The 24,717-nt window shown below is 39.3% G+C and overlaps 1 protein-coding gene across 1 annotated transcript in view; it reads left to right on the top strand.

Annotated features, from left to right (window-relative positions):
- Window positions 1–22,519, top strand: part of LOC141425633 (adenylate cyclase type 10-like) — a 48,295-nt gene extending 25,776 nt beyond the window's left edge. Inside the window, exons 17-25 of the mRNA XM_074082235.1 lie at window positions 135–260; window positions 8,612–8,884; window positions 10,177–10,512; window positions 12,571–12,634; window positions 13,887–13,976; window positions 15,993–16,165; window positions 16,619–16,775; window positions 20,698–20,896; window positions 21,397–22,519. The gene's annotated coding sequence lies outside the window, so the exon portion shown is untranslated. The remainder of the gene's footprint in view (window positions 1–134; window positions 261–8,611; window positions 8,885–10,176; window positions 10,513–12,570; window positions 12,635–13,886; window positions 13,977–15,992; window positions 16,166–16,618; window positions 16,776–20,697; window positions 20,897–21,396) is intronic.
- Window positions 22,520–24,717: the final 2,198 nt, after the last annotated feature.

The raw sequence follows: 24,717 nt of genomic DNA, 5'->3' as shown, positions 1-24,717 counted from the left end.
GCATGTTAAACTATGGTGTGTTCCACTCACCTTCATCCTGTAGTATCTTGGCTAAATTCTTGCATTTTTGTGTTTTTACACCTACAGTCACTAAGCATGGTGTTTTCCTCAAATATAGTCTTTTCCCCTCACAGCCAATGCTATAAGATCCACAATATATTGTATTTCTCCTGCAATCTCTGAAGAACAGGGACTTTATGTCTGTACTGTCAAAGATGATGTGAACTTGGATACGCTGCTTCTCCCACCACTGTTAAAAGGCAAGTCTTTCGAATACCTCAAGTGAACCAATTACAGAAGTCACAATTAGTAATTGGGTGGATGGTTATAGTACATGTCTCTATCATTCTGGCTTTGCTTTTTTCTAAAGCAGAAACCTGTCTTCTAGAAATAAGTTCTAGAATGGCCTGAAGAGCTCTTTGAAAACATATAATGCTACTTGATTAACATTTTACTTAAATGGGCCCATTGTTCTCTTTGGGGCTGACTGGTGACCCAGAAAGTTTTCCAGTTATTTAATAAAAATTAGGTACTGAGTTTCCTTTTGTGCATGTTACCATGCCAGAAAAGACAGTAAGCAAGGGAAATGATATTGATAAGATTTAAGAAAATCTGCATCCAGGCACAGTGTTCATGCCTGTAATCTCAGCTACGTGAGAGGTAGAGGTCAAGAATACAGCAGTTCGAGGCAAGCCTAGGCAAAAAGTTCTGAAGACCCCGTTTCAACCAATAGCTGGGCATGGTGGCTAGCACCTGTCATTCTGGCTATGAAGTTTTATAGGAGGATGGTGACACAGGCAAAAATGCAAGACTCTATCCCCAAAATAACTAAAGCAAAAAGGGCTGGGGGCATGACTCAAGTGGTAGAACACCTGCCTAGCAAGCACAAGGCCCCAAGTTCAAACCCCAGTACCACCAAAAGAAAAAGACAATCTGTGGTACAGGTATGTTATGTACCTAGCAACAGTTTAATTAAAAGAAAAAAAAAAAAGAGTGCCATGTAAGTTTCTTTTGACTGGTGAGGTAAAGTATAAAGAAACCAGTAGAATTGGGCAGACATAGTTAGAAAGGAGATATTCTTAGAAATGAATTTTGGCTTTGTTTTTGAGATAGGGTCTTGCTATGTAGCCCAAGCAGGCCTTGAATGCTCTATCCTCCTGCCCCCCATCTCCTGAATGTTAGGGTTACAGGTGTGTGCGACCATGTCCAGCTAGGGTATTTCTAAGTGATTTTGTAAAAAGTGTTTGGTGGGCAAGGTACCATATTAAGCCCTTTTGAGGAATATTATGATTAATGTACCTTCAAGTAAAATAACATCTTGATGATAAAATAAGTCATGTACATGAAACCACCATTCAGAACACTTGTAGAAAAGAGCCAGGGCTCTGAAGTCAGAAAAATCAGGGCACTGTCAACTCACTAACCAAAGAACTTTCTTTTTTATCTAACCTTAGCTTTCTCACCCATCAATCAAGTAAGGATAACATGGGATTAACTGAGGATTAAGTGAAATAAATCATAGCACATAATAAATGTATTAATAAATAACATTTATAATATTTAATATTTAATAATAATTATAGTTAATTATATGAATGATCACATAATAGCAATTTAATAATTAAATAGTTATATTTAATGAATGATTAATCTATTGATAATATAATTTGATATATTTAATATAATAATAAGAATAAATAAATAAGAAATAATAATATGAGCTATCTTCATTCTGGAAGTTTTAGGTCCAACTAGATAGTTTATGTTCATATAGCAATGAACTGGCACTGGCTTTCCTTAGAAGGACATACAGCCTGCTAGCAGAATGGCAGCAGATGGTTTCCTTCAGTAGGAATCCTCACAGCAGTTGGCATGGAAGTCTAAGGGCTGTTTTCTGGAGCCTCAAGGAATAGCTCTAGTTTGGGGAAATGTGACCATGAGCATGGATATTTAGAAGTCCAAAGTCAAGATAAGGACTTACATCTTTTTTAACAACCTGACAGCCATAGCTTTTACTAAACATTACTACATCTAAGGAAGCCCAAAGCTATTCCTTAACATCACCATTCATCATTCATGTTTTTCCAGTTCAAAGTCAGAAGTCATTCTTAGTCTAAGCAGGGTTGCTTGGTAACACAGCTGACATTCTGATTTTATCAGAATCTCAGGAAACAGCTAGAAAATTAACCCAAAGTCAACATTGTCAGGAAAGGAAAAGGGGTTGCTAACTCACAGCCCCAAATGAATAGCTCAGCAAAAGCCTTGGTCTAAATGAAAGGCCAGAATTAGATTGTGGAAGACTACATACATTTTAAAGGTGTTTAAGAAAGGAACTGACATGTTAATATTTGTACTGCATATATTTAATTCTTCTACTAGTTAATTTGTTACTGGGATAAGAATGAGAAGAAATTGGAGATGTGCAAAGCAGGGCACTATAGTGTTTCCCATGAAAATGACTATAGTAATGTTGTTTATGAGTAAACATAGGCAAGAAATCTTCAGAAAGGATAAGTGGGTGACCTGCAGGTTGTCAAGGAAAGGACAGGTTTAGAATGACTCAAAGGTTTGGGGGCTTGGTTACTTACTGGCTTAATACCAACTACTTTAATGTTTAGGTCAGACTATAGAAAGATTTTCTAAAATGTTTGAAGTTAATTAAGATCTTTACAGTAATCAGAGATCTGGACCAAGAAATATGACCCAAAAGTTTAATTGAAAATAAGAAGCCAAGTGTGGTGGCACACACCTGTAATCCTAGCACTTAGGAGGCTGTGGCAGGAGGATCATGAATTTGACACCAGCCTGGGCCACATAGTAAGATACTGTTTCAAAACAAAAAAGGGGAAAAGGGGGAGGAAGAGACTGGAGGAGGAGGAATAAAGAAGAAGAAAAGAACCTAAGTGCTGATTGGTCAAGAAAATGGAAAGGAATAATGTAGCTGAGTGATTCAGAGAAGTTTGGGGTCTACCAACACAAGATTTTGGTGATCACGGAAGAATACTTTCTTTAGTGTAGTAGAAAAGTGATTGTTGGTTGAACAATTAGTAAGAAGCAAGAACATGGAGATAAGGATCTTTCAAGAGGTTTGGCTGTGTCAAAGAAGGATTAAAGCAAGATCTTAGGTGAGATGGATAAAAAACAAGCTTTTTGATAGACAACAATAAAGAAGAAAACAGCCAGGATATGGAAAACCTCAGAAAAAAGAACGAAACAGAACTGCAAAACAAAACGGAAGGCCAATCCAGCAGAATAGAACAAACAGAAGACAGAATCTCAGAACTTGAAGATGAAATGGTAATTAAAGGAAAAACTGAAGAACTACTAATTAAACAACTCAAGACCTGTGAAAAGAAAATGCAAGAACTCACCGACTCCATCAAAAGACCAAACTTGAGAATCATGGGCATCGAAGAAGGAGAAGAGGTGCAAGCGAAGGGAATGCGTAATATATTCAACAAAATAATAACAGAAAATTTCCCAAATCTAGAGAAAGATATTCCCATACAAATGCAAGAGGCCTCCAGGACACCAAACAGACCAGATCAAAATAGAACTACTCCACAACATATCATCATTAAAACAACAAGTTCAGAAACTAAGGAAAGAATATTGAAGGCTGCAAGAGAGAAAAAACAAGTAACATACAAAGGTAAACCCATCAAAATCACAGCAGACTTCTCAACAGAAACATTAAAAGCAAGAAGAGCGTGGGGTGAGATCTTCCGGGCACTGAATGAAAATAACTTCAACCCCAGGATACTCTACCCAGCAAAGCTATCATTCAAAATAGATGGAGCAATAAAAGTCTTCCATGATAAGCAGAAACTAAAACAATATGTGACCACAAAGCCACCATTACAAAAGATTCTGCAAGGGATCCTGCACACAGAAAGTGACACCCAACTTAACCATGAAAAGGCAGGCAGCACCAAACCACAGGATAAGAAAAAGCAAGACAGTAGAGAGTAACATCAAGTTAGGTACACACAATCAAACCTTCAAACAACTAAGATAACTAAATGGCAGGAATCACCACATACCTATCAGTACTAACACTTAATGTTAATGGACTTAATTCACCCATCAAAAGACACCGTTTGACAAAATGGATTAAAAAAGAAGATCCAACAATTTGTTGCTTACAGGAGACTCATCTCACCGACAGAAATAAGCATATGCTTAGGATGAAAGGCTGGAAGAAGATTTACCAAGCCAATGGCCCCCGAAAACAAGCAGGAGTAGCAATACTTATCTCTGACAAAGTAGACTTCAAACCTACATTGATCAAACGAGATAAAGAAGGACATTCCATACTAATAAAAGGGGAAATAGACCAAAAGGAAATAATAATCATCAATCTGTACGCACCCAATGTCAACGCACCCAATTTCATCAAACATACCCTGAAAGACCTAAAAGCATATATAAACGCCAACACAGTGGTTGTGGGAGACTTTAACACTCCATTATCATCAATAGATAGGTCATCCAAACAAAAACTCAATAAAGAAATCCAAGATCTAAAATATGCAATAGATCAAGTGGACCTAGTAGATGTCTACAGAACATTTCATCCAACCTCTACACAATATACATTCTTCTCAGCAGCCCATGGAACCTTCTCCAAAATAGATCATATCCTAGGGCACAAAGCAAGCCTCAGCAAATATAAGAAAATAGAAATAATACCATGCATACTATCTGACCACAATGCAGTAAAAGTAGAACTCAACAACAAAAGTAAAGACAAAAAACATGCAAACAGCTGGAAACTAAATAACTCTTTACTTAATGAAGAATGGATCATCGATGCAATAAAAGAGGAAATTAAAAAGTTCCTAGAAGTCAATGAAAATGAAAACACAACCTACCAGAACCTATGGGACACAGCTAAGGCAGTCTTGAGAGGAAAGTTTATAGCCATGAGTGCATATATTAAAAAGATTGAAAGATCCCAAATCAATGACCTAATGATACATCTCAAACTCCTAGAAAAACAAGAACAAGCAAATCCCAAAACAAATAGAAGGAGAGAAATAATAAAAATAAGAGCTGAAATCAACGAAATAGAAACCAAAAAAACCATACAAAGAATTAATGAAACAAAAAGTTGGTTCTTTGAAAAAATAAACAAGATCGATAGACCCCTGGCAAACCTGACTAAAATGAGGAGAGAAAAAACCCAAATTAGTAGAATCAGGAATGCAAAAGGGGAGATAACAACAAACACCATGGAAGTCCAGGAAATCATCAGAGACTACTTTGAGAACCTATATTCAAATAAATTTGAAAATCTAAAAGAAATGGACAGATTTCTAGATACATATGATCATCCAAAACTGAACCAAGAGGAAATTAATCACCTGAATAGACCTATAACACAAAATGAAATTGAAGCAGCAATCAAGAGTCTCCCCAAAAAGAAAAGTCCAGGACCTGATGGATTCTCTGCTGAATTCTATCAGACCTTTAAAGACCTTTAAACAGTTTAACCCTCCTTAAACTGTTCCATGAAATAGAAAGGGAAGGAAAACTGCCAAACACATTTTATGAAGCCAGTATTACACTTATCCCAAAACCAGGCAAAGACACCTCCAAAAAGGAGAACTATAGGCCAATCTCCTTAATGAACATTGATGCAAAAATCCTCAACAAAATAATGGCAAATCGAATTCAGCAACACATCAAAAAGATTATTCACCACGACCAGGTAGGCTTCATCCCAGGGATGCAGGGGTGGTTCAACATACGAAAATCAATAAACGTAATAAACCACATTAACAGAAGCAAAGACAAAAACCATTTGATCATCTCAATAGATGCAGAAAAGCCTTTGATAAGATCCAACATCATTTCATGATAAAAGCTCTAAGAAAACTAGGAATAGAAGGAAAGTTCCTCAACATTATAAAAGCTATATATGACAAACCTACAGCCAGCATTATACTTAACGGAGAAAAATTAAAACCATTCCCTCTAAAATCAGGAACCAGACAAGGATGCCCACTATCTCCACTCCTATTCAACATAGTACTGGAATTCCTAGCCAGAGCAATTAGGCAAGAAGAAGGAATAAAAGGAATACAAATAGGTAAAGAAACTGTCAAAATATCCCTATTTGCAGACGACATGATCCTATACCTTAAAGACCCAAAAAACTCTACTCAGAAGCTTCTAGACATCATCAATAGCTATAGCAAGGTAGCAGGATATAAAATCAACATAGAAAAATCGTTAGCATTTCTATACACTAACAACGAGCAAACGGAAAAAGAATGTATGAAAACAATTCCATTTACAATAGCCTCAAAAAAAATCAAATACCTAGGTGTAAACCTAACAAAAGATGTGAAAGACCTCTACAAGGAAAACTATACACTTCTGAAGAAAGAGATTGAGGAAGACTATAGAAAGTGGAGAGATCTCCCATGCTCATGGATTGGTAGAATCAACATAGTAAAAATGTCTATACTCCCAAAAGTAATCTACATGTTTAATGCAATTCCCATCAAAATTCCAATGACATTCATCAAAGAGATTGAAAAATCTACTGTTAAATTTATATGGAAACACAAGAGGCCACGAATAGCCAAGGCAATACTCAGTCAAAAGAACAATGCAGGAGGTATCACAATACCTGACTTCAAACTATATTACAAAGCAATAATAATAAAAACAGCATGGTACTGGCACAAAAACAGACATGAAGACCAGTGGAACAGAATAGAGGATCCAGATATGAAGCCACACAACTATAAGCAACTTATCTTTGACAAAGGAGCTAAAAATATACGATGGAGAAATAGCAGCCTCTTCAACAAAAACTGCTGGGAAAACTGGTTAGCAGTCTGCAAAAAACTGAAACTAGATCCATGTATATCACCCTATACCAAGATTAACTCAAAATGGATCAAGGATCTGAATATCAGACCCCAAACTCTTAAGTTGATACAAGAAAGAGTAGGAAATACTCTGGAGTTAGTAGGTATAGGTAAGAACTTTCTCAATGAAACCCCAGCAGCACAGCAACTAAGAGATAGCATAGATAAATGGGACCTCATAAAACTAAAAAGCTTCTGTTCATCAAAAGAAATGGTCTCTAAACTGAAGAGAACACCCACAGAGTGGGAGAAAATATTTGCCAACTATACATCAGACAAAGGACTGATAACCAGAATATACAGGGAACTTAAAAAACTAAATTCTCCCAAAACTAATGAACCAATAAAGAAATGGGCAGGTGAACTAAACAGAACTTTCTCAAAAGAAGAAATTCAAATGGCCAGAAAACACATGAAAAAATGCTCACCATCTCTAGCAATAAAGGAAATGCAAATTAAAACCACACTAAGATTCCACCTCACCCCTGTTAGAATAGCCATCATCAGCAACACCACCAACAACAGGTGTTGGCGAGGATGCGGGGAAAAAGGAACCCTCTTACACTGTTGGTGGGAATGTAGACTAGTACAACCACTCTGGAAAAAAATTTGGAGGCTACTTAAAAAGCTGGACATCGATCTACCATTTGATCCAGCAATACCACTCTTGGGGATATACCCAAAAGACTGTTACTCCAGAGGCACCTGCACATCCATGTTTATTGCGGCACTATTCACAATAGCCAAGTTATGGAAACAGCCAAGATGCCCCAGCACTGACGAATGGATTAAGAAAATGTGGTATCTATACACAATGGAATTTTATGCAGCCATGAAGAAGAACGAAATGTTACCATTTGCTGATAAATGGATGGAATTGGAGAACATCATTCTGAGTGAGGTTAGCCTGGCTCAAAAGACCAAAAATCGTATGTTCTCCCTCATATGTGGACATTAGATCAAGGGCAAACACAACAAGGGGATTGGACTATGAGCACATGATAAAAGCGAGAGCACACAAGGGAGGGGTGAGGATAGGTAAGACACCTAAAAAACTAGCTAGCATTTGTTGCCCTTAATGCAGAGAAACTAAAGCAGATACCTTAAAGCAACTGAGGCCAATAGGAAAAGGAGACCAGGAACTAGAGAAAAGGTTAGATTAAAAAGAATTAACCTAGAAGGTAACACCCACGCACAGGAAATCAATGTGAGTCAATGCCCTGTATAGCTATCCTTATCTCAACCAGCAAAACCCCTTGTTCCTTCCTATTATTGCTTATACTCTCTCTACAACAAAATTAGAGATAAGGGCAAAATAGTTTCTGCTGGGTATTGAGGGGGGGAGCGGGAGGGGGTGGAGTGGGTGGTAAGGGAGGGGGTGGGGGCAGGGGGGAGAAATAAACCAAGCCTTGTATGCACATATGAATAATAAAAGAAAAATGAAAAAAAAAAAAAAGCTTTTTGGTTTTTAAAGATGGACAGATTATGGACAGTGTATTCTTGGTTTTCTAGAAACATTGTCTTTTTTTTTTTTTTTGGTGCATATGTGTGCATGTTTGCTTTTGTTTTTGTTTTTAGAGCCAGAGGCTCCCTAATTAGTCCAGGCTGCCCTTGAATCAATGCTCCTGCATCAGCCTTCCAAGTGCTAGGAATGTAGGCATGTACCATCATGCCTGGCTCAACATTTTGTTCATTTCTTTTCTTTTTTTTCTTTTTCTGAGGAACAGAAATAGCAGTAAACCAAATGGATCAACTCAGCCCAGCGGAGCAGTTGCTGATCAAGTGTGCTGCAATCATTGGTCACTCCTTCCATGTAGATCTGCTGCAGCACCTTCTGCCTGGCTGGGATAAAAATAAGCTGCTTCAAGTGTTGAGGGCTCTTGTGGATATACATGTGCTCTGCTGGCTCAACAAGAGCCAAGAACTTCCTGCTAAGTCCACATTAGTGCCTTCCATTGCCAACATAATTGATCAGGCCAAAGAGAAGAAGAAAAAGTCAGGTGAGAAGGGCTGCTTCCTTGTTCTCAGTTTTGAGCAGAGTGGAGATATTCTGTGCTCAGACTATCAACATTGTGTATCAGGGGCTTCCCTCTGAAAGCTAACGGCTAAGAAACAATAATAAAATTATCATTTAAACCATGAAGGAGCCATGGTTATGGTGAAAAAAAAATCCTATGTCAGAATTGCCTTAAATCCAAGAATTCCAGCCCCTTGAAAAGTTGGACAGGTATGGTGGTACATGCCTATAATCCCAGGTACTGGGGAGGAGGAAAAGTAGGAGGATTGTGGTTTGAGGCCAGTTCAGGCAAAAAAGTGAGCAAGACCTATCTCAAAAACAAGTCAGGAGTGATGGTACTTGTCTGTAATGTTAACTACTTGCAGTTGTGGTCCAAGACTGGCCCAGGCAAAAGCCTAAGACACTATCTGAAAAAAAATACTAAAGCAAAAGAACTAGGGGTGTTATTCAAGTGGTAGAGAACTTACATAGCAAGGATCCCTGAGTTCAATCCGCAGTGCTGACAAAAAAACAAAAAGGGCCAGGCACAGTGGTGCTCATCTGTAATGCCAGCACTCAGCAGAGTGAGGCCAGGAGGATCATAAGGTGAAGGCCAGCCTAAGCTGGGATTCAGACAGAGACCCTTCCTCAAAATAACAAACAAAAAAAATAAGAAGTCCAGCTCATTGTTAGTCCATGTGTTACTATTTGTGTTTTGATTTTCAGTTCATCAAATATTGCTATCATCCTTTATTGGTTTTCTAAGTGTAAATAATAAGGAAAAGGATAAAAACATTGCTAATTTTAGAAACTCATAAGGAGGCTAAACTTAAATGGTATTGAAATAAACATGAACAGAGCAAGATATAAATTAAATAATTTACAATCTCACATTCTCCATGTTAAAGAATAAAATTGTAGCATGGATGACTCAAAACACATATAATCCACAAATAATTTCCCCTTGACTTCAAAATATGTTTGGGCCCTGTATTTAAACACAACATTTCTGATGATTTGACATTTTTAACAATTTGTAGTAAAAAAACTCAATTTAGGAGAAACAATTAAGAAACTTTTCAACTGTGCTTCTATGCAAGTGCTCATTTTTCCCTTTTATTAGATATGGTCAGTATCACTTTCAGATTGATGCAAAATTCTTTATACAAAGGTAGACCAACCATGAGTTGTAAAAAAATTTTCTTATAAAATAGAATCCTATGCTTGGGAATTTGCCATAATTTAGCATAAAAGGACTATAAGGGAGACTCTCACTTAGATTTTTCTAAATTTTAGATGCTGGCTCAGTCTCTTCTCTCAGGCTACAAGAGAAGCTAGCCCTACAACAAACTGACATGTTGGAATTTGGAATGCCTCTGTTCAGAGAAGCTGCATGGGAGCTGTGGCCCAAGGAACAGCAGAGAGCTCTGCACCTTGAATGTGCCTGCTTTCTCCAAGATTTGGCCTGCCGCTGTGAGAGCTGCCACAGAGAGGACTTTGTCCCTTTCCATCGTTTTGCAGTCTATTCTACTAAGAGCTCCAGTGAGACCTCCAGACTCTATACTTACAAAGAGACTGGCTCAGTGCTAACACAAGTAACCACAAACAAATTGCAGCTGCCTTCTCCCCAAGGTAAATTAGGAGTTAGAAAGAGGACATGTGTGCAGCATTTTTGTTTATTCATGCACTTGGAGCCTTCATCAAAAAGTTGAAATCAAGACTGGGGATATAGCTCAGCAAAAGAATATTTTCTAACATGGAGGGAGACCCTGCGTTGTAGCCCCAGCATCATACACACACACACACACACACACACACACACACACGTTGAAATCAGATTAAAGGAGAAACCATTTATCCCTGGAGTATCATAAGTGAAAACAAAACGTGATCTCGGAGTTAAAAGGAAGCTGAGAGATCACATTTGTTTGGACTAGCAATCTTGGGCAAGTTACTTAACCTCGATTAATTTGGGAAAATAATACCAACTTCATAAGATCATTATCTAATGTGCTGCTTTCATTGACTTTTATTGCCAGGTACATGGTGAGTGCTCAATACATATCAGTATTGATATTATTACTCAGTTCGATGTACATATATTGAGTCCTTACATGTATCAGATAAGTGTACTGGATGTTAGGAATACAGTGTGAATAAGCCTCAGACTCTGCCCTCCTGAAGCTATCAGTTTTGGGAGATTATACAGAACTATAAATAGAGAATATCAGTATAGAATTCCAGTATGGTAAAGACAATGAAAATGGCATACATAGGGGTTGGTATTACTTAGAGAAGGGGCCACTAACTCAGTCCGAATATGTCAGGGAAGATTCTTCATTGAAGGAGATAATGTTAGGATTGAGTCTTGAGGGGTAAGTAGAAATTAACTATTTGAAGAAGCTTGTAGTAGTGAATAGATGGTCATCATACTTATTAACCAGACCAGAGTAGTTCATCTGTCTTTATTGTAACCTTTCCAATTAGCTTACCTTACAGTACATCTCATTTTCTTCAGCTGTCAGAAAGTTTCTTCTTTCATCATGGTGGAATATAAAACTCAAGCAAATCTTCTTCTCCTTCTCTAGTTTGTTAGAAGTTGGTTTCAGTATCGAGGGTGGGCGAGGACTATAGGGGAGAAATGGTAGATTATTGTTGGTGAAGAGCTAAAATGAGGGATTTGACCAATGATCCTAATACCTATCCCAGCCATACCATTAATCATGACTCTTTTAAAGGTGGACCAGTGACTTGGAGCAATTCAGTGGGCATTAATACCTTTTGTACTTTCCAAAGTCTCTTATTGTGAAGAAACTGTACTGTCATGTTTCCTGTATGGCCCTTTAATTTTGAGAACTCAGTGTCAGTTTTGGATTATACAGCTTGGGCAGTCTGTAAGAGAGCGTCTCGAGGCCTTGAGAGCCCAGCTGAACTCTGAGGAAGCTTTCCAGACCAGCACCACACTGACTTGACATTTCCCACTCTAGAGGGCACTATTCACAGAGACTGTGGTGACACTGTACCCCTTGGAATCTTACACCACAGTAGTGCTTCCAGACCCTTTTCCTCAGTTACTTTAGCCATTGTTTGACATTATTATCAGAGAACCAATCCTTTTAGTTAACCAAATCCTCTCTGTAATAGTTCTGTTCACTTCTTATCAATCCTGCCACCTGTGCTCTGATCCCTAATAGGTAACATCTCAAGACCATTCCTGACATTTTCTGTTTTGATCTTTGAGAAGGCAATTGTAGAAGAAGAGACAGATCTGGAGGGGAAAGACTATTTGGGGTCAGATAGTGAACTGTGGCATCTTGTGCTATAATAGTTTTCTTCGACTGGTTTTAGGCTCTGCAGTTCACTAATCTGGTCATGAACCTGATCCAGATAAATTCAGGGATTTCCTCTATTAGAAGTACTATCAAACCAGAATTGAACACATTCTTTATTCACTTTTTCCTTCATTGAAAACATTGAGTGTGTCCTTCAAGTTGCAAACTGGTTTGTGGGGATTGAGAATAAGGAGAGTTACTATGTGAGTCACAAATTGTTGTCATTAAGGAGTTTATAAATTTATCATCCTGATTTTGTGTCATAAAGTACAGAGACAAACATAGTCCTGAATTTAAAGTGTCCTCAGTGAATCCAAACATAGATAATAAAAGATAATCATATTTTTTCTCCCCACAGATAGTTTTCAATTCCAGGGAAAACCACTCCAAAGTCACGAGGCCTTCTCAAGTGAACACTGCAGGTAGATGGAGGTGCTGAGGGTGGACAGGAGGGTCCAGAGTGAGTGATAGATGGCCATTAAACTGGGTACTCACCTCACCTGCAGGCTAGAGGGTGTCTGACTACCTAGGAGTGAGGACTCTTGTACTCAATCCAAAATTCAAGTGGACAATTCTCTTTAGGAAAATTATTTTTTACTGGTTAGGAATAACTTTATTCAATGACTTTCAAATGCATTATAAATAGATTTTTCAGCTATAAGTTTGTCTTCTCAATTTTTTTTTACCTCAGCTGATAAACCATAAACCTCCTGGCTTTCTAATGTCTATCCCATCACTTTTAAATGTAGCCGCCTTGAATTCACCATCCACTCTATATATACAGTTTCATCTCACTTTGTCTAACCTGATTCCCTACAGCTCTCAACAACAACAACAAAAAAATCTGTGTTCCACACAAACCACCCACATGCTCACCTGTGTGTCAGCTCTCCTTAAATACTCAGTGGCCTCTGCATGACTCCACTGATTAGCATCTTGGCCACCCTTCAAGCCTTCCTCTCAGTTCCTAGTTTTTCAGATCATTGTAGCTCAGAAAGATCTCTTTTTAGCTCAGGGTACCTATGGAAAGTACATGAGACTAGAGGCAAGCCTAGCTTTGGTTCTATCTCTGAATAGCTGTGATACCATATGTAAATCAATTTCTCTAAGCCTCAATTTCTCCATTTATAAAGAGAGGTAATATTTGCCTGCCTGACAGAATTGTTGTAGGATTGATAATGTATAAGATAATATTTAAATATGTTATTTATAAAATTCAAATATGCTAATATAAGATTGTATTACTTATTGCTTTGTATCATTTTTATGTTTTAACATTTTACATTTTTAGTTTACTCTTTTGGGTGGTGTATTTCCACATTTAGATTATGTTAGGTTTTTTAAAAATCCCTAATAGAGCAGTGAAATTATAGTTCTGCTCTCTCACTTATAAAAACTTATGGAGTTATGAAGGAGAAGAATAAACATAGAATTAATGAATTATATGGAAAGCTTCCTTTGAAAAAGTGGCTTTGAGACCTGGTAATGCCCAGAAAAAAGCGGCAGCTTTGTAGCCACTCTCAGTTCATCTTCTCTCCACAAAGAACAGAGAAAGAGCTCCTGGATCAAATGTGCAGGAAGCTAGCTTAGGCCAGCCTGGAGAAAGACCTGTTGACTACCAAGCCCTGCCATTGTGAGCAAATTCTGAAATTAGTGCTCTCACCCCTCACCCAGCACTGCTTGGTCATTGGAAAAACCACCTGTGCATTTTATTACCTGCTGGAGGCTGCTGCTGCCTCTTTGGACCTGTCTGATAATTACATGGTAAGCAAGCTCTGCTTTATGGCCTTGAGCCGAGCCCTTTTACTTTGGGAATTTGATTGAGTTTTGTTACTACCAACTACCCAGGAGTAGGAAGTAAAGAAAAATGGAAGAGGTGTAAGAAAGGGTTTAATAGAAGACATGAAATGGGAATGTGGTGGTGAAAGTGAACCAGACTATGCTGGTACTACGCTCCTGACAGACCAGCCAGCCAGCCCTGTTTCCAACTCAAAACCTAACCTGATTCACATTTGGATCTTGGCCTCTTCATAACTTTATGCCAGCCTTCCTCCTAATGCATCATCCTAATCCTAATTCAGTTTCTTTATCGCTTGTCCTATTTGGAGGCCTTCTTTTATTTGAGGAAGGCAAGCAGTCTTCTAGGCCAACCCTCAGCATTCTCATTCTTGAGAAAGCACAAGGTGAAGATCTGTTAGTTTGAGGAAGCCACTTTCTGCTCTCTTCACTCAGAGGTGAGGGCAGGGGTGACCTTGAAGTTTTGTTATTTCTCTCTGAGAGGTACCCAACTACTACTTCTTTATAAATTCTTTCCTTATTTTAGTGTAGTGTGTATACTTTTAAATGTGATAATGTGATTACAAAAGGTTATACAAATTCAAATGTAGAGGTTTATATTGCATGGAAAGTGAAAGCACCCCCACTGGCACCATTTCATGCCCACTGTAGGTAATAATTTGATGCATACTCCACCAGCTATACACACAGTCATGCCATTATTTTAATGCAATTATATTCTGCATTCTCTTTCTTCTGCACTGGCTTTTATTCCCAATGGTACAGATTGAATATATTTGCATATTGGTGTATATATTAATCCATCACATAGCTACAGCAGTCAGTTACTCCTTTGTACAGATACATCATAATTTATCCCTTTTTCATGTGCATTTACATTGTCTGCAATTTTAGAGTTAGTCTAAACTTTGCTACAGTAAATATTCTTATTAAATATCTCTTTTTCCCCTTTCCATCAAAGAAGCTTCCAAAGGTAGAAATGCTAAGGCAGAAAATATGAGAAACTTTACTTTTATTAAATATATCACCAAATTGCCCACTAAAAATATTATATTGAGTTTTTTCCATTTCTTTATATAATTAACAACATCAGATATTATTAGTCTTTTCTAAGCTTGCTAATTCCTAGACAAAAGTTATATTGTCTTTAAATGTGTATCTCTTAATAAAGTACATTATTCTTATATGTTTATTAGTTATTTATATTTATTTTTCTGTGAATCACCCATTTATGTCCATTGCTTGTTGGAGTATATATAAAGTAATTGTAATGTAAACCTTAAGAAAATCTGGTTATGAGAATACACTTAATATATATAATGATTTTGATGGTCAAAGGGAATATTAGAATCATCCAATATGATACATTATTTGTACTTTAACTGAGTGGTCTTTGGAGAAAAGTTAATTATTTTTTTCCCTTTATAAGAAGAAATTACTTTGCATTTCTCCCAAGATTGCCCTAGAAGCACATAGACTTCATCATATTCCTAAGAGGTTCAGCTTTAGAATGTGACGGTACAGGATAACCTCAAGGCAGTTTCTCAATGCCCAGCTCCACATTCTCTGTAGTGGTGCAACCTGTTTAGGAAAGAGAGATGTGGGGTTTAGTGATATTTCAGATACTTCCTAGCAGCTGAGGGCATCTGAGTCTCTGCCCAAATGATGATGTCATCTCAGTCTTGCAGCATCACACTCTGACCTACTTCCTTCCTCTATTGCACACTGACAGATGTGTGGGAGATGGGAAAGGAGGGTGCTTTCTCTGTAATTCTATTTCCTCACCCCTTTGCTGCTTTTGTCATGGTACTTGTTAGTGTGATGCAACAGCTGACCAGGCTACACTCCAACCCAGCTCACTCTAGCACCTCAGTGATCCCAAGCACACAGCTCAGAATGAAAGAGCCAGTATGTTATATCCAAAACCTTGTCATGGTACTCTTCCCACATTTACATTACTGTTTCTTATTTTCCTGACTCCAGGTCTGTTTCAACATGGGTCAGATCACCTTAGCCAAAAAATTGGCTAGGCAAGCCCTTCGACTGCTGAAAAGGAATTTCCCTTGGACCTGGTTTGGTGTCCTTTTCCAAACATTTCTGGAAAAGTATTGGTATTCCAGTTCCCTGAGCCGGCCTCCAAACAACCTTAGTGAGAAGTAAGACACCTGGCCAAATTATCTTGGTTCCCTTTAGGGTCACAGAAAACTACAGCTAAACTAGGACCCAGCCTGGACTTTTGCCTACATTGACCCAAGAGTCCTATTTTCTTGCAATCAAGTAACCTTTAAGTATATAACAAAACATATAACCCACATATATGTATGTGATGTAAGTATATAACACAGTTCTAGGTCTTCCACCTTACTCCCTCAGCCAGTTAAATGCAACAAATAATTCAAAGAATCAACCTTTTAAAAAAAAACAAAACAAAAAAAACCTCCTTTCCTGGTCAAGAGGGATGGAATATGGAGTTAGGAGAAAGGGGGGATTATGGGGCTTGAAAGTATGTAGATGGCTCCATGAAAAGTAGACCTGGATCTCTTATGGGGAAAAAAAGTTGAGCACTGGTGAAGATGAGGGTCTGCTTACCACCCTGTTCTTTACAACAGTAAGAAGAAGCAGGCTGTCCTGCAGCAGCAGGTGCATTGCCTGTCCTTGCTCTGGCAGCTCTATAACATGGAAGCCACAGCCAGCAGCCATAGGTTTGCTTGCCTGGCCACTCTTATGCAGAAGAATTCAGCTGAGGAGTCTGCAAATGAAGCCCAGGTGAGCAGTCCCTGAACCTCAGAACTCTCAAGTGCTGGGGGAAAAGACCCTGCCAAATTTCTGTTTTTAGAATGGCTCCAATAGAATCAAGACTTAACTAGACCCCGCTGCTCATGCATTTGAGCATGCTTCCTCAATTTTCAGTTTACTGATGGGTTTCCAGGTATAGGATTATGTGTGATCTCCCTGACCTGAAAGCACAATTTTGTGTGTATGCTCAAAAGAGCATTTGGTAGGTGGTAAGAAGTAGGGAGAGGGTGGTAGCTTTCATCAGATTCTCTAAGAAGTCTGTGAGCTAAAAAAGGATCAGAACAGCTGACTTAGAAAAAAGTGAAAGAAATATGTTTTCCTAATTTTAGGGTCCATCTGTCTTTCTCTGTCTTTTACCCATTTATTCAACAAATATGTGATGAAAACATATCATGTGACAGGCATTGGTCTTGGCACCAGGAAAACATGTAGTATGCTAAGATATAATAAAATGTAGTATGTCAGGTAATAATAAATGGAATGGATACAAATAAAGTGGAGGCAGGAGTGGTAGGCTTCTGGGAAGTGGTGGGGGTTGCAGTTTTAAGCAGGTGGTCAGAGAATGTCTCACTGAGCAGGTGACATTAGAACAAACATATGAAGGAAGTGAGAAAGTAAGCCAGGCTACTTGGAGAAGAATGTATAAGCAAAGGACACAGTGAATACCCTCTGTATGTGAGGAATAATGAGGAAGCCAGTGTGACAGGAGGATAGGGAAAGGAGGAGAGCCAGCCAGGAGATGACAGACTGGAAGGGGCAAATGTCAGCCACTGTAAGGTCTGGACTTTCATCCTAAAACAGATGGGAAGCTATTGGTGGGTTCTTCACAGAGGAGTGAAAAGGTCTCCTTTTATTTTAGTAAAATCATTCTGACTTCTATGTCAAAAATAAACTGAATGAAGGGGGCAGAGGAGGAGGCAGAGAAACCAGTTTAGAGTCTGTTGCATCATCTAGACAAGTGAGGGAGGTGGCTTAGACTATTGTGGTATCAGCAGCAGAGAGAAGCAGTCAAGATAAAACCAGCAAGTGACTTCACTTGTGGATTTGTTTTGGGATGCAAGAGAAAGAGAAGAGTGAATGATAATCCCAAGATCCATACCCTGAGTTTTAAGAGGGATGAACATGGTCTAGTTGAAACAAGAAGCCTGCTGGAGTTGCAGATTTCATGGAAGATTGGGAGCTAGGCTAGGAGATGTTTATTTGAGATGCCTGTTAGACATCCATGTGTAGTTGTGGAGGAGGCAGTTTAATATGAGTCAGGAGATCACAGATGTACGAACTAGAAATAAAAATATGGGAGTTATCAGTGTGTACATACTATTTAAAGTTATGAAAATGGATAAGAAGATCAAAGGAATGAACAAGAGAAAGAAAATAGGTCCAAGGACTGAATTAAAGGTCAGAGTGCTAAGGACTAGTTTAGCAAAGGAAACTTAGAATAACTTGCCAGAGAAACAGGAGGAAAAGCAAGAAAGCATGGTACCTTAGACACCTAGGGAAGATAATGTTTCAAGCAGATAGCTGTTAACATGTCAAATGTGTACATAGTTGTAACAGAGATGGTAGTGTTCTGAAGAACACTAAGGACCGGGAATCAGAGGCCTGAACTAGAGAAAACAGGTGGTAGTTTGATCAGTGTTTTTAAGGGGAAAGTCTCTGATTGAGGAGGAAGGAGAGGGGTATGTAGAGAAAGTGGTTTGTTTAAAGAACAGCAGTGGGCTGGGCATGGTATGCTACACCTGTAATCCCAGCACTTGAGAGGCTAAAGACAGGAGGATTGTGAGTTCCAGGCCAGAAAAAAAAAAAAGGCAGTGAGGACGATGACCAAATTAGAAGAGTAAGGGTGGAAGGAGCAGTTTTCCTACCTGGAATGGAGGGGAGTGCTAGGATCACAAGGAGTCCAAACTGAGAAAACAGCAAGGCACAGTATTGGATTCTTACCCAGAAAAAGGGAGCAAATGGGACTATGTTTGTTGCCCTGCAGGTTGTCTCTACCTATGTGGACCTCTCCCAGTTCTTCCAGAACAGGGGTGACAGGGAGAAGTGGCTTCACTGTGAACAGATGGCCATTCAGAAGAACAGCCTATGTTGGTTCTCCAGAGAGGGACAGTTGGCCACAGCCCAGCTCATGCAGGCCTTGGCCTACACCAAGCTCTGCCTTGGCCATCTTGACTTCTCCATTGAGCTGGGTAATAGGGCTTGGGCTGGTGGGCCCAGGGCTTTCAGACAGTCCAGGTCCACAGCTAGATCTCACACAATGTTCTTTAACCTTCTTAGGTTTTCAAGCCCATGAGATATGCAGACACCTGAAGAAACCAGCTCTGGAGAATCTGATTCTCTCAGTTCTCTTCAGATCTGCATTTCTGAAGAAAAAGTATTAAGATCATTTTCTGTCACTTATGTTTGTTGCATAAAAACAGGGCAAGGGGTGTTCTCTCAAAGAAGTTTGAAGTGGAGAGGGAGATGCTGTTCCACTGCCATAGTCAGGAAGTATTATCTTAAGTGCAGGGGATCAGGAGTAGAGGTACACTTGGCGCTCATGAACAACCCTTCTCCCCCCCACTATTTTCCTGAAGGGAGGTAAGGAATTGAAGTAGCTCAAATCCCTTGATACTGCCTTAGGCATTTTTCTACCTCCTTTATTTGGCTGGAGACATGTCTGATCCCAGGCACAGATGTTCTCTACATAAATAGAACTATGGAGAGAAGAGCTTGGGAATGTTAGGTTCCTTTGAAGGTATAGGATCCCCTCCTGTCCTGCACCATCTTCCCCACTCCCTGGTAGTCCCAGTGGCTCTGTTTCTTGGCAGATTTGATGTGTGTGTCCATGTGCTGAAGAGTCAGTGGGCGCTCATTTCCCAGGGTCATGACATTCTTGGCCTGGCCTGCTTCTACTCTGCTTGCTTAGACCTACTGCTCTATGGAAAAGGTAAATCTTGCACAGGGATCTTCTGTACTGAGAAATTCAGACTTCAGATGGAGCGGGGTTTGGAACACAGACAGACATGAGCCTGTCCCTCAGGCATGGTCACTGCTTCTGGCCTCTAGCTCCTAAAGTCTTACATGCCCATTATAATTTAGGGGTCTCTCCCTTTCGGGTGTTGTTTCCTTCCCTGTACCACACCTATATCACAGTTCCTTCATTGACAACACATACTACTAGTCTGGTTACCTTCTCTGTTCACAGGATTGTTGTGTCGGCCCTTTTGTGAGTGCCTGCATTTCATTCAATGCTATGAACACAGCTATATTCTAACCTCTCAGAGCAATATCATGCTGGGATGATATTGGCCATGTGGTAAAGTCTCATTCAGAATCTATGGGAGAGGGTAGAATTTTAGGGACATCCTGAAGTCATTTAGTCCTCTTTTAGGAAGGACTATTTAAAATCTCTTTTCAAGATCATTCACCAACCATTTACCATGTCTCATTGGAAAGGTTCTTCATGTCCCTTAACAGACTTGGGCCCATAGGTTGAAGGTTATATTTAAGAGGTGCAGTAGTGCATGCCTGTAACCCCAACTAATTGGGAAGAAGAGGATCACCATCTGAGGCCAGCCCAGGCAAAAGCACAAGATCTTATCTGAACAACAAACTAGAAGCAAAAGGGTAGGGACATGGCTCAAGTGGTAGAGCATTTGCCTAGCCAGTACCAAGTTCAGTGCCTGGTACTAGAAAGAAAGAGAGAGAACAGCCCATGGCAAGGCTGAATATCTTTGGTCTCCTCTTAAGTCTCCTTACATGTGCATTAATAACCTTCGCTACTTTTCAGCATCACACACAGTTCTGACTAGCCAGGAGGTCTTAAAGCCTTAAATAAATGATAATTTTATGAATGAGCCAGTTTTGGTAAACAGGAGATAGAACTGAGAGTTGTGACTCTTTCCTCCAGGTTTGTCCAGAACTCACAGTGGGACTTATTTGAGCACCACTTCTCCAAGGCTTGCCAGTTGGTGAAAAGAACCAATGCCTCACTATTTGGTTCACATGGCTTTGTCCGATTCCTAGAGTGCCATGTGTTAATGTTACAGAACATGCCAGAACATGTCTTCATGCAGATTACCTCAGATTCCCACAGCCAGAACCTCCAGGTAGCTGTTTCTCTGGTTTCCATTTAATTCCTAACTCCCTGTGACACACACTACCTCCTGCATCTCCCCCTACTCTTCTGCTTGCTGGCTTGGTGTCTCTTTCCTCCTTGAATGCTTTATTTTTCCACCTAGAAAGTTTCCACCTACCTTAAGAACCTTCCCAGATATTTTTACATCTAGACTAGGACTGGTTCCTTAACTTTCTGCCTTTGCACAGCTGCTGCATTAGTGTTAATATTTAGCTCTTCTCAATAGTCCCACTCCTTGGATCAGTCTGTTATCTGACCCGTCTCCCTACTGTCCTGTCATCTGAGTCTATGACACATTCTCGGTCCTCCATATTGCAAGCCATTTTTTCGAGACTCACTTTGCCATCAGTTACTCTTCCCTGTTTTCCTATTCCAGAGTGTGTTGAGTGGGAACTGTTGTAATTCTGTTAAAGTGATTTGTGGGGAAGAAATCACTAATCCCAGGGCTAATGCATCTTCCTTTGTTTTCAGTAGTTTGAGGAATTTTTCTCTCGATGTGTGACCTGCCCTGTCTATCACCAGTGGGTCTCTAAACTCAAAGCCACTGTAATGAGATGTGGAAGGAGAGAATCCACGCACTTGACGAACATCATCAGCTCTTTTGACACCTGCTTGGCTACAAGTTGGCTAGAAGGAGAATTCCTGAAGGAAAACTACTCAGGGAAAAAAATTGAAAATGTAGAGTAAGCATTCCTTCCTGGAGCCCTTGCGTGACAGACTTTAAGAACAATCTCACACTCTTACAAGCAGTCAAAGGCTTCACAGTTGAAGTTAAAAAAGGACACACAGATGTAAGGAAGTAGTCCTTGGTCCAGAGGCAAATATAGTCCTCTCCCTAGTGCTGACCCATCATGAACAGATAATTACATGGTTATACAAAGCAGTTTCTCAGCCTCTACCCTTCATTTTGAAATCTGTAATAATTAGTATAGAAAGTTCTTCCTTGGTCCTAACTTAAATGAGTTGTTTCCAGGGAGTATCTGGATGGTCATGAAGGGGGAAAGAAGGCCTTGAAATCACAGTGTAAGATCTGTGAAAGTAAATGGTAAGATATAGGCAATAAAAAAGAAAAAATGTAGTTTCTTGCCTCAAGGCCCTTTCCCCAGGACTGGTTTCTGGTATCTTTTTTCTTTCTTTTTTTTTTGTGTGTGGTACTGGGGCTTGAACTCAGAGCTTTCATCTTGAGCCACTCTGCCAGCCATGTTTTTGTGAAGGGTTTTTCAAGATAGAGTCTCACAGAACTATTTGCCCAGGCTAGCTTTGAACCATGATCCTCCTGACATCTGCCTCCTGAGTAGCTAGGATTACAGGTGTGAGCCACTGGTACCTGGTTCTGATATTCTTTATGTCCCCTCTTTCAGCTTTGACAGAGTGGCTGATATCAAGGAGAATAAGAATATAGAAGAAACTCAAGAATGTAGATGTTAAAACAAGATATAAATAATCCAAAGGGACCATCTCATTGTATATAACACAAAGAAATGACCCAAATTCTCCTTTTTTAAGATTTTGTATAGTGTACATATTAAGCATACTAGTCTTTATATTCACTGCTGGCTATATCTTTGTCAAAATAAAAGCTTATGTTTCTGAAGCATGCCACTTACATAGTTTTTTAACACTTAACAGATTAGCACAACTGTGGCAGAAGTTGGAACCAGAGGTATACCTGAGATATGGGTTCTTTGAAATAAACTGATTCCATCTTATGTAAGGTGGGGCCCAGCAACAGATGGAAAACTACAATTCTAAAAAAGAGTTTACGTTATTTAAGGAAGGCCAGCAGTACGTGTGCTTTGGTATGGCCCACTTTTGGCACAGATGTGGTAATGAGCTCCTGAGAAATCAGAAATTCTTTTGAGAGGTACATGGGATTCTGAGAATCCATTTCCCCTTTGTATTACATAATTTGGGTATTCCCAGGCAAAAGTGAAGTTGCCAGAGAGTGTGTGAGTCTAGCTGTCTTCCTTTTCCATCTCCCTTTTTGGAGCTACTATCATTAAACTTTTTCTATTTGATGGTCATTTTTCTTCCCACTGATTTTTATACTTTATGATTCAATCATCTATCTTCCATAATGTCACTTAACTAATGTTATGATAGCTAGCTTGTTTACTTATTCTTTGCTTACAATAGACTATTTAACTCCTCATCATCTCTGAGAGGCAAGTACTACCATTATCCCATATTACAGATGAAGAAATGGAAGTTTAAAATGTTTTACCCTCAAGAAACACAGTCACAAAATGGTAGAGCTGGGATTCTAATTCAGATTTGATTCCAGAGTTTATGCTAACTACTAGGCTAGACCAGTGTTTATGGGACCTAGCCTATACTGTACCCGTCTTCACTATTCTCTCCAAATGGCCAAGATCCGAATTTTAAGGACAGGGAGAGAAATTTTTGCAAAAGGGAGACCTGTACTTGTCCATAAATCATGCTATCTAGTCTATACATCCTCTCTTTCCCATCTCCTCCTCCCCTGTTCTCTCTCTTGCTACCTTTCTTCTTCTCCCTCTACTCCCTCAATCTCTCTCTTTGCATTCACATCTTCCACCCTCCTTTCTTTCTACTTTTCACCCACTTTCCCCCCTCTTCTTTTTCCTTCACTCCTTTAAATTTCTGAGAGGCAATATAGAGTAGTAGTTAAAAGCAAGGGCTTTAGAGCCAGCTAAGTTTGAAATTGAGTTCTGCTACTTATTTAGCTGTGTTATCTTGGGTGTATAATTTAGCTTCTATATGCCTCATCTTCCTTTGCTGTAGATGAGGATAAAATTGGACAAAAGAATATCATTGTGAAGGTTAAATGAATATAAATCACTTAGAGCCATACATGCCCAAGTAAGCACTCAATAAATGCTAGCTATTGTTATCAATTTGACTTTTATATTAAAAATAGATAATAGTCATGTGGTACAAAATTCAAAAGAAATGAAAGTGTTTAACACTGATCTACCATTTGATCCAGCAATACCACTCCTGGGGATATACCCAAAAGACTGTGACACAGGTTACTCCAGAGGCACCTGCAACCCATGTTTATTGCAGCACTATTTACAAGAGCCAAGTTATGGAAACAGCCAAGATGCCCCACCACTGACGACTGGATTAAGAAAATGTGGTATCTATATACAATGGAATTTTATGCAGCCATGAAGAACGAAATGTTATCATTCGCCGGTAAATGGATGGAACTGGAGAACATCATTCTGAGTGAGGTTAGCCTGGCCCAAAAGACCAAAAATCGTATGTTCTCCCTCATATGCGGACATTAGATCAAGGGCAAACACAACAATGGGATTGGACTTTGAGCACATGATAAAAGTGAGCACACAAGGGAGAGGTGAGGATAGGTAAGACACCTAAAAAATTAGCTAGCATTTGTTGCCCTTAACGCAGAGAAACTAAAGCAGATACCTTAAAAGCAACTGAGGCCAATAGGAAAAGGGGACCAGGAACTACAGAAAAGGTTAGATCAAAAAGAATTAACCTAGAAGGTAACACACATGCACAGGAAATTAATGTGAGTCAACTCCCTGTATAGCTATCCTTATCTCAACCAGCAAAAACCCTTGTTCCTTCCTATTATTGCTTATACTCTCTCTACAACAAAATTAGAAATAAGGGCAAAATAGTTTCTGCTGGGTATTGAGGGGGTAGGGGGGGAGAGGGAGGGGGCAGAGTGGGTGGTAAGGGGGGGTGGGGGCGGGGGGAGAAATGACCCAAGCCTTGTATGCACATATGAATAATAAAATAAATTTTAAAAAAGTGGAAAATCCCTAAAAAAAAAAA

Source organism: Castor canadensis, chromosome 8, assembly GCF_047511655.1.
Source record: "Castor canadensis chromosome 8, mCasCan1.hap1v2, whole genome shotgun sequence".
Lineage (NCBI taxonomy): Eukaryota > Metazoa > Chordata > Mammalia > Rodentia > Castoridae > Castor > Castor canadensis.
The sequence above is the reverse complement of the archived record's forward strand: the minus strand, read 5'-3'. Positions and strand labels throughout refer to the sequence as shown.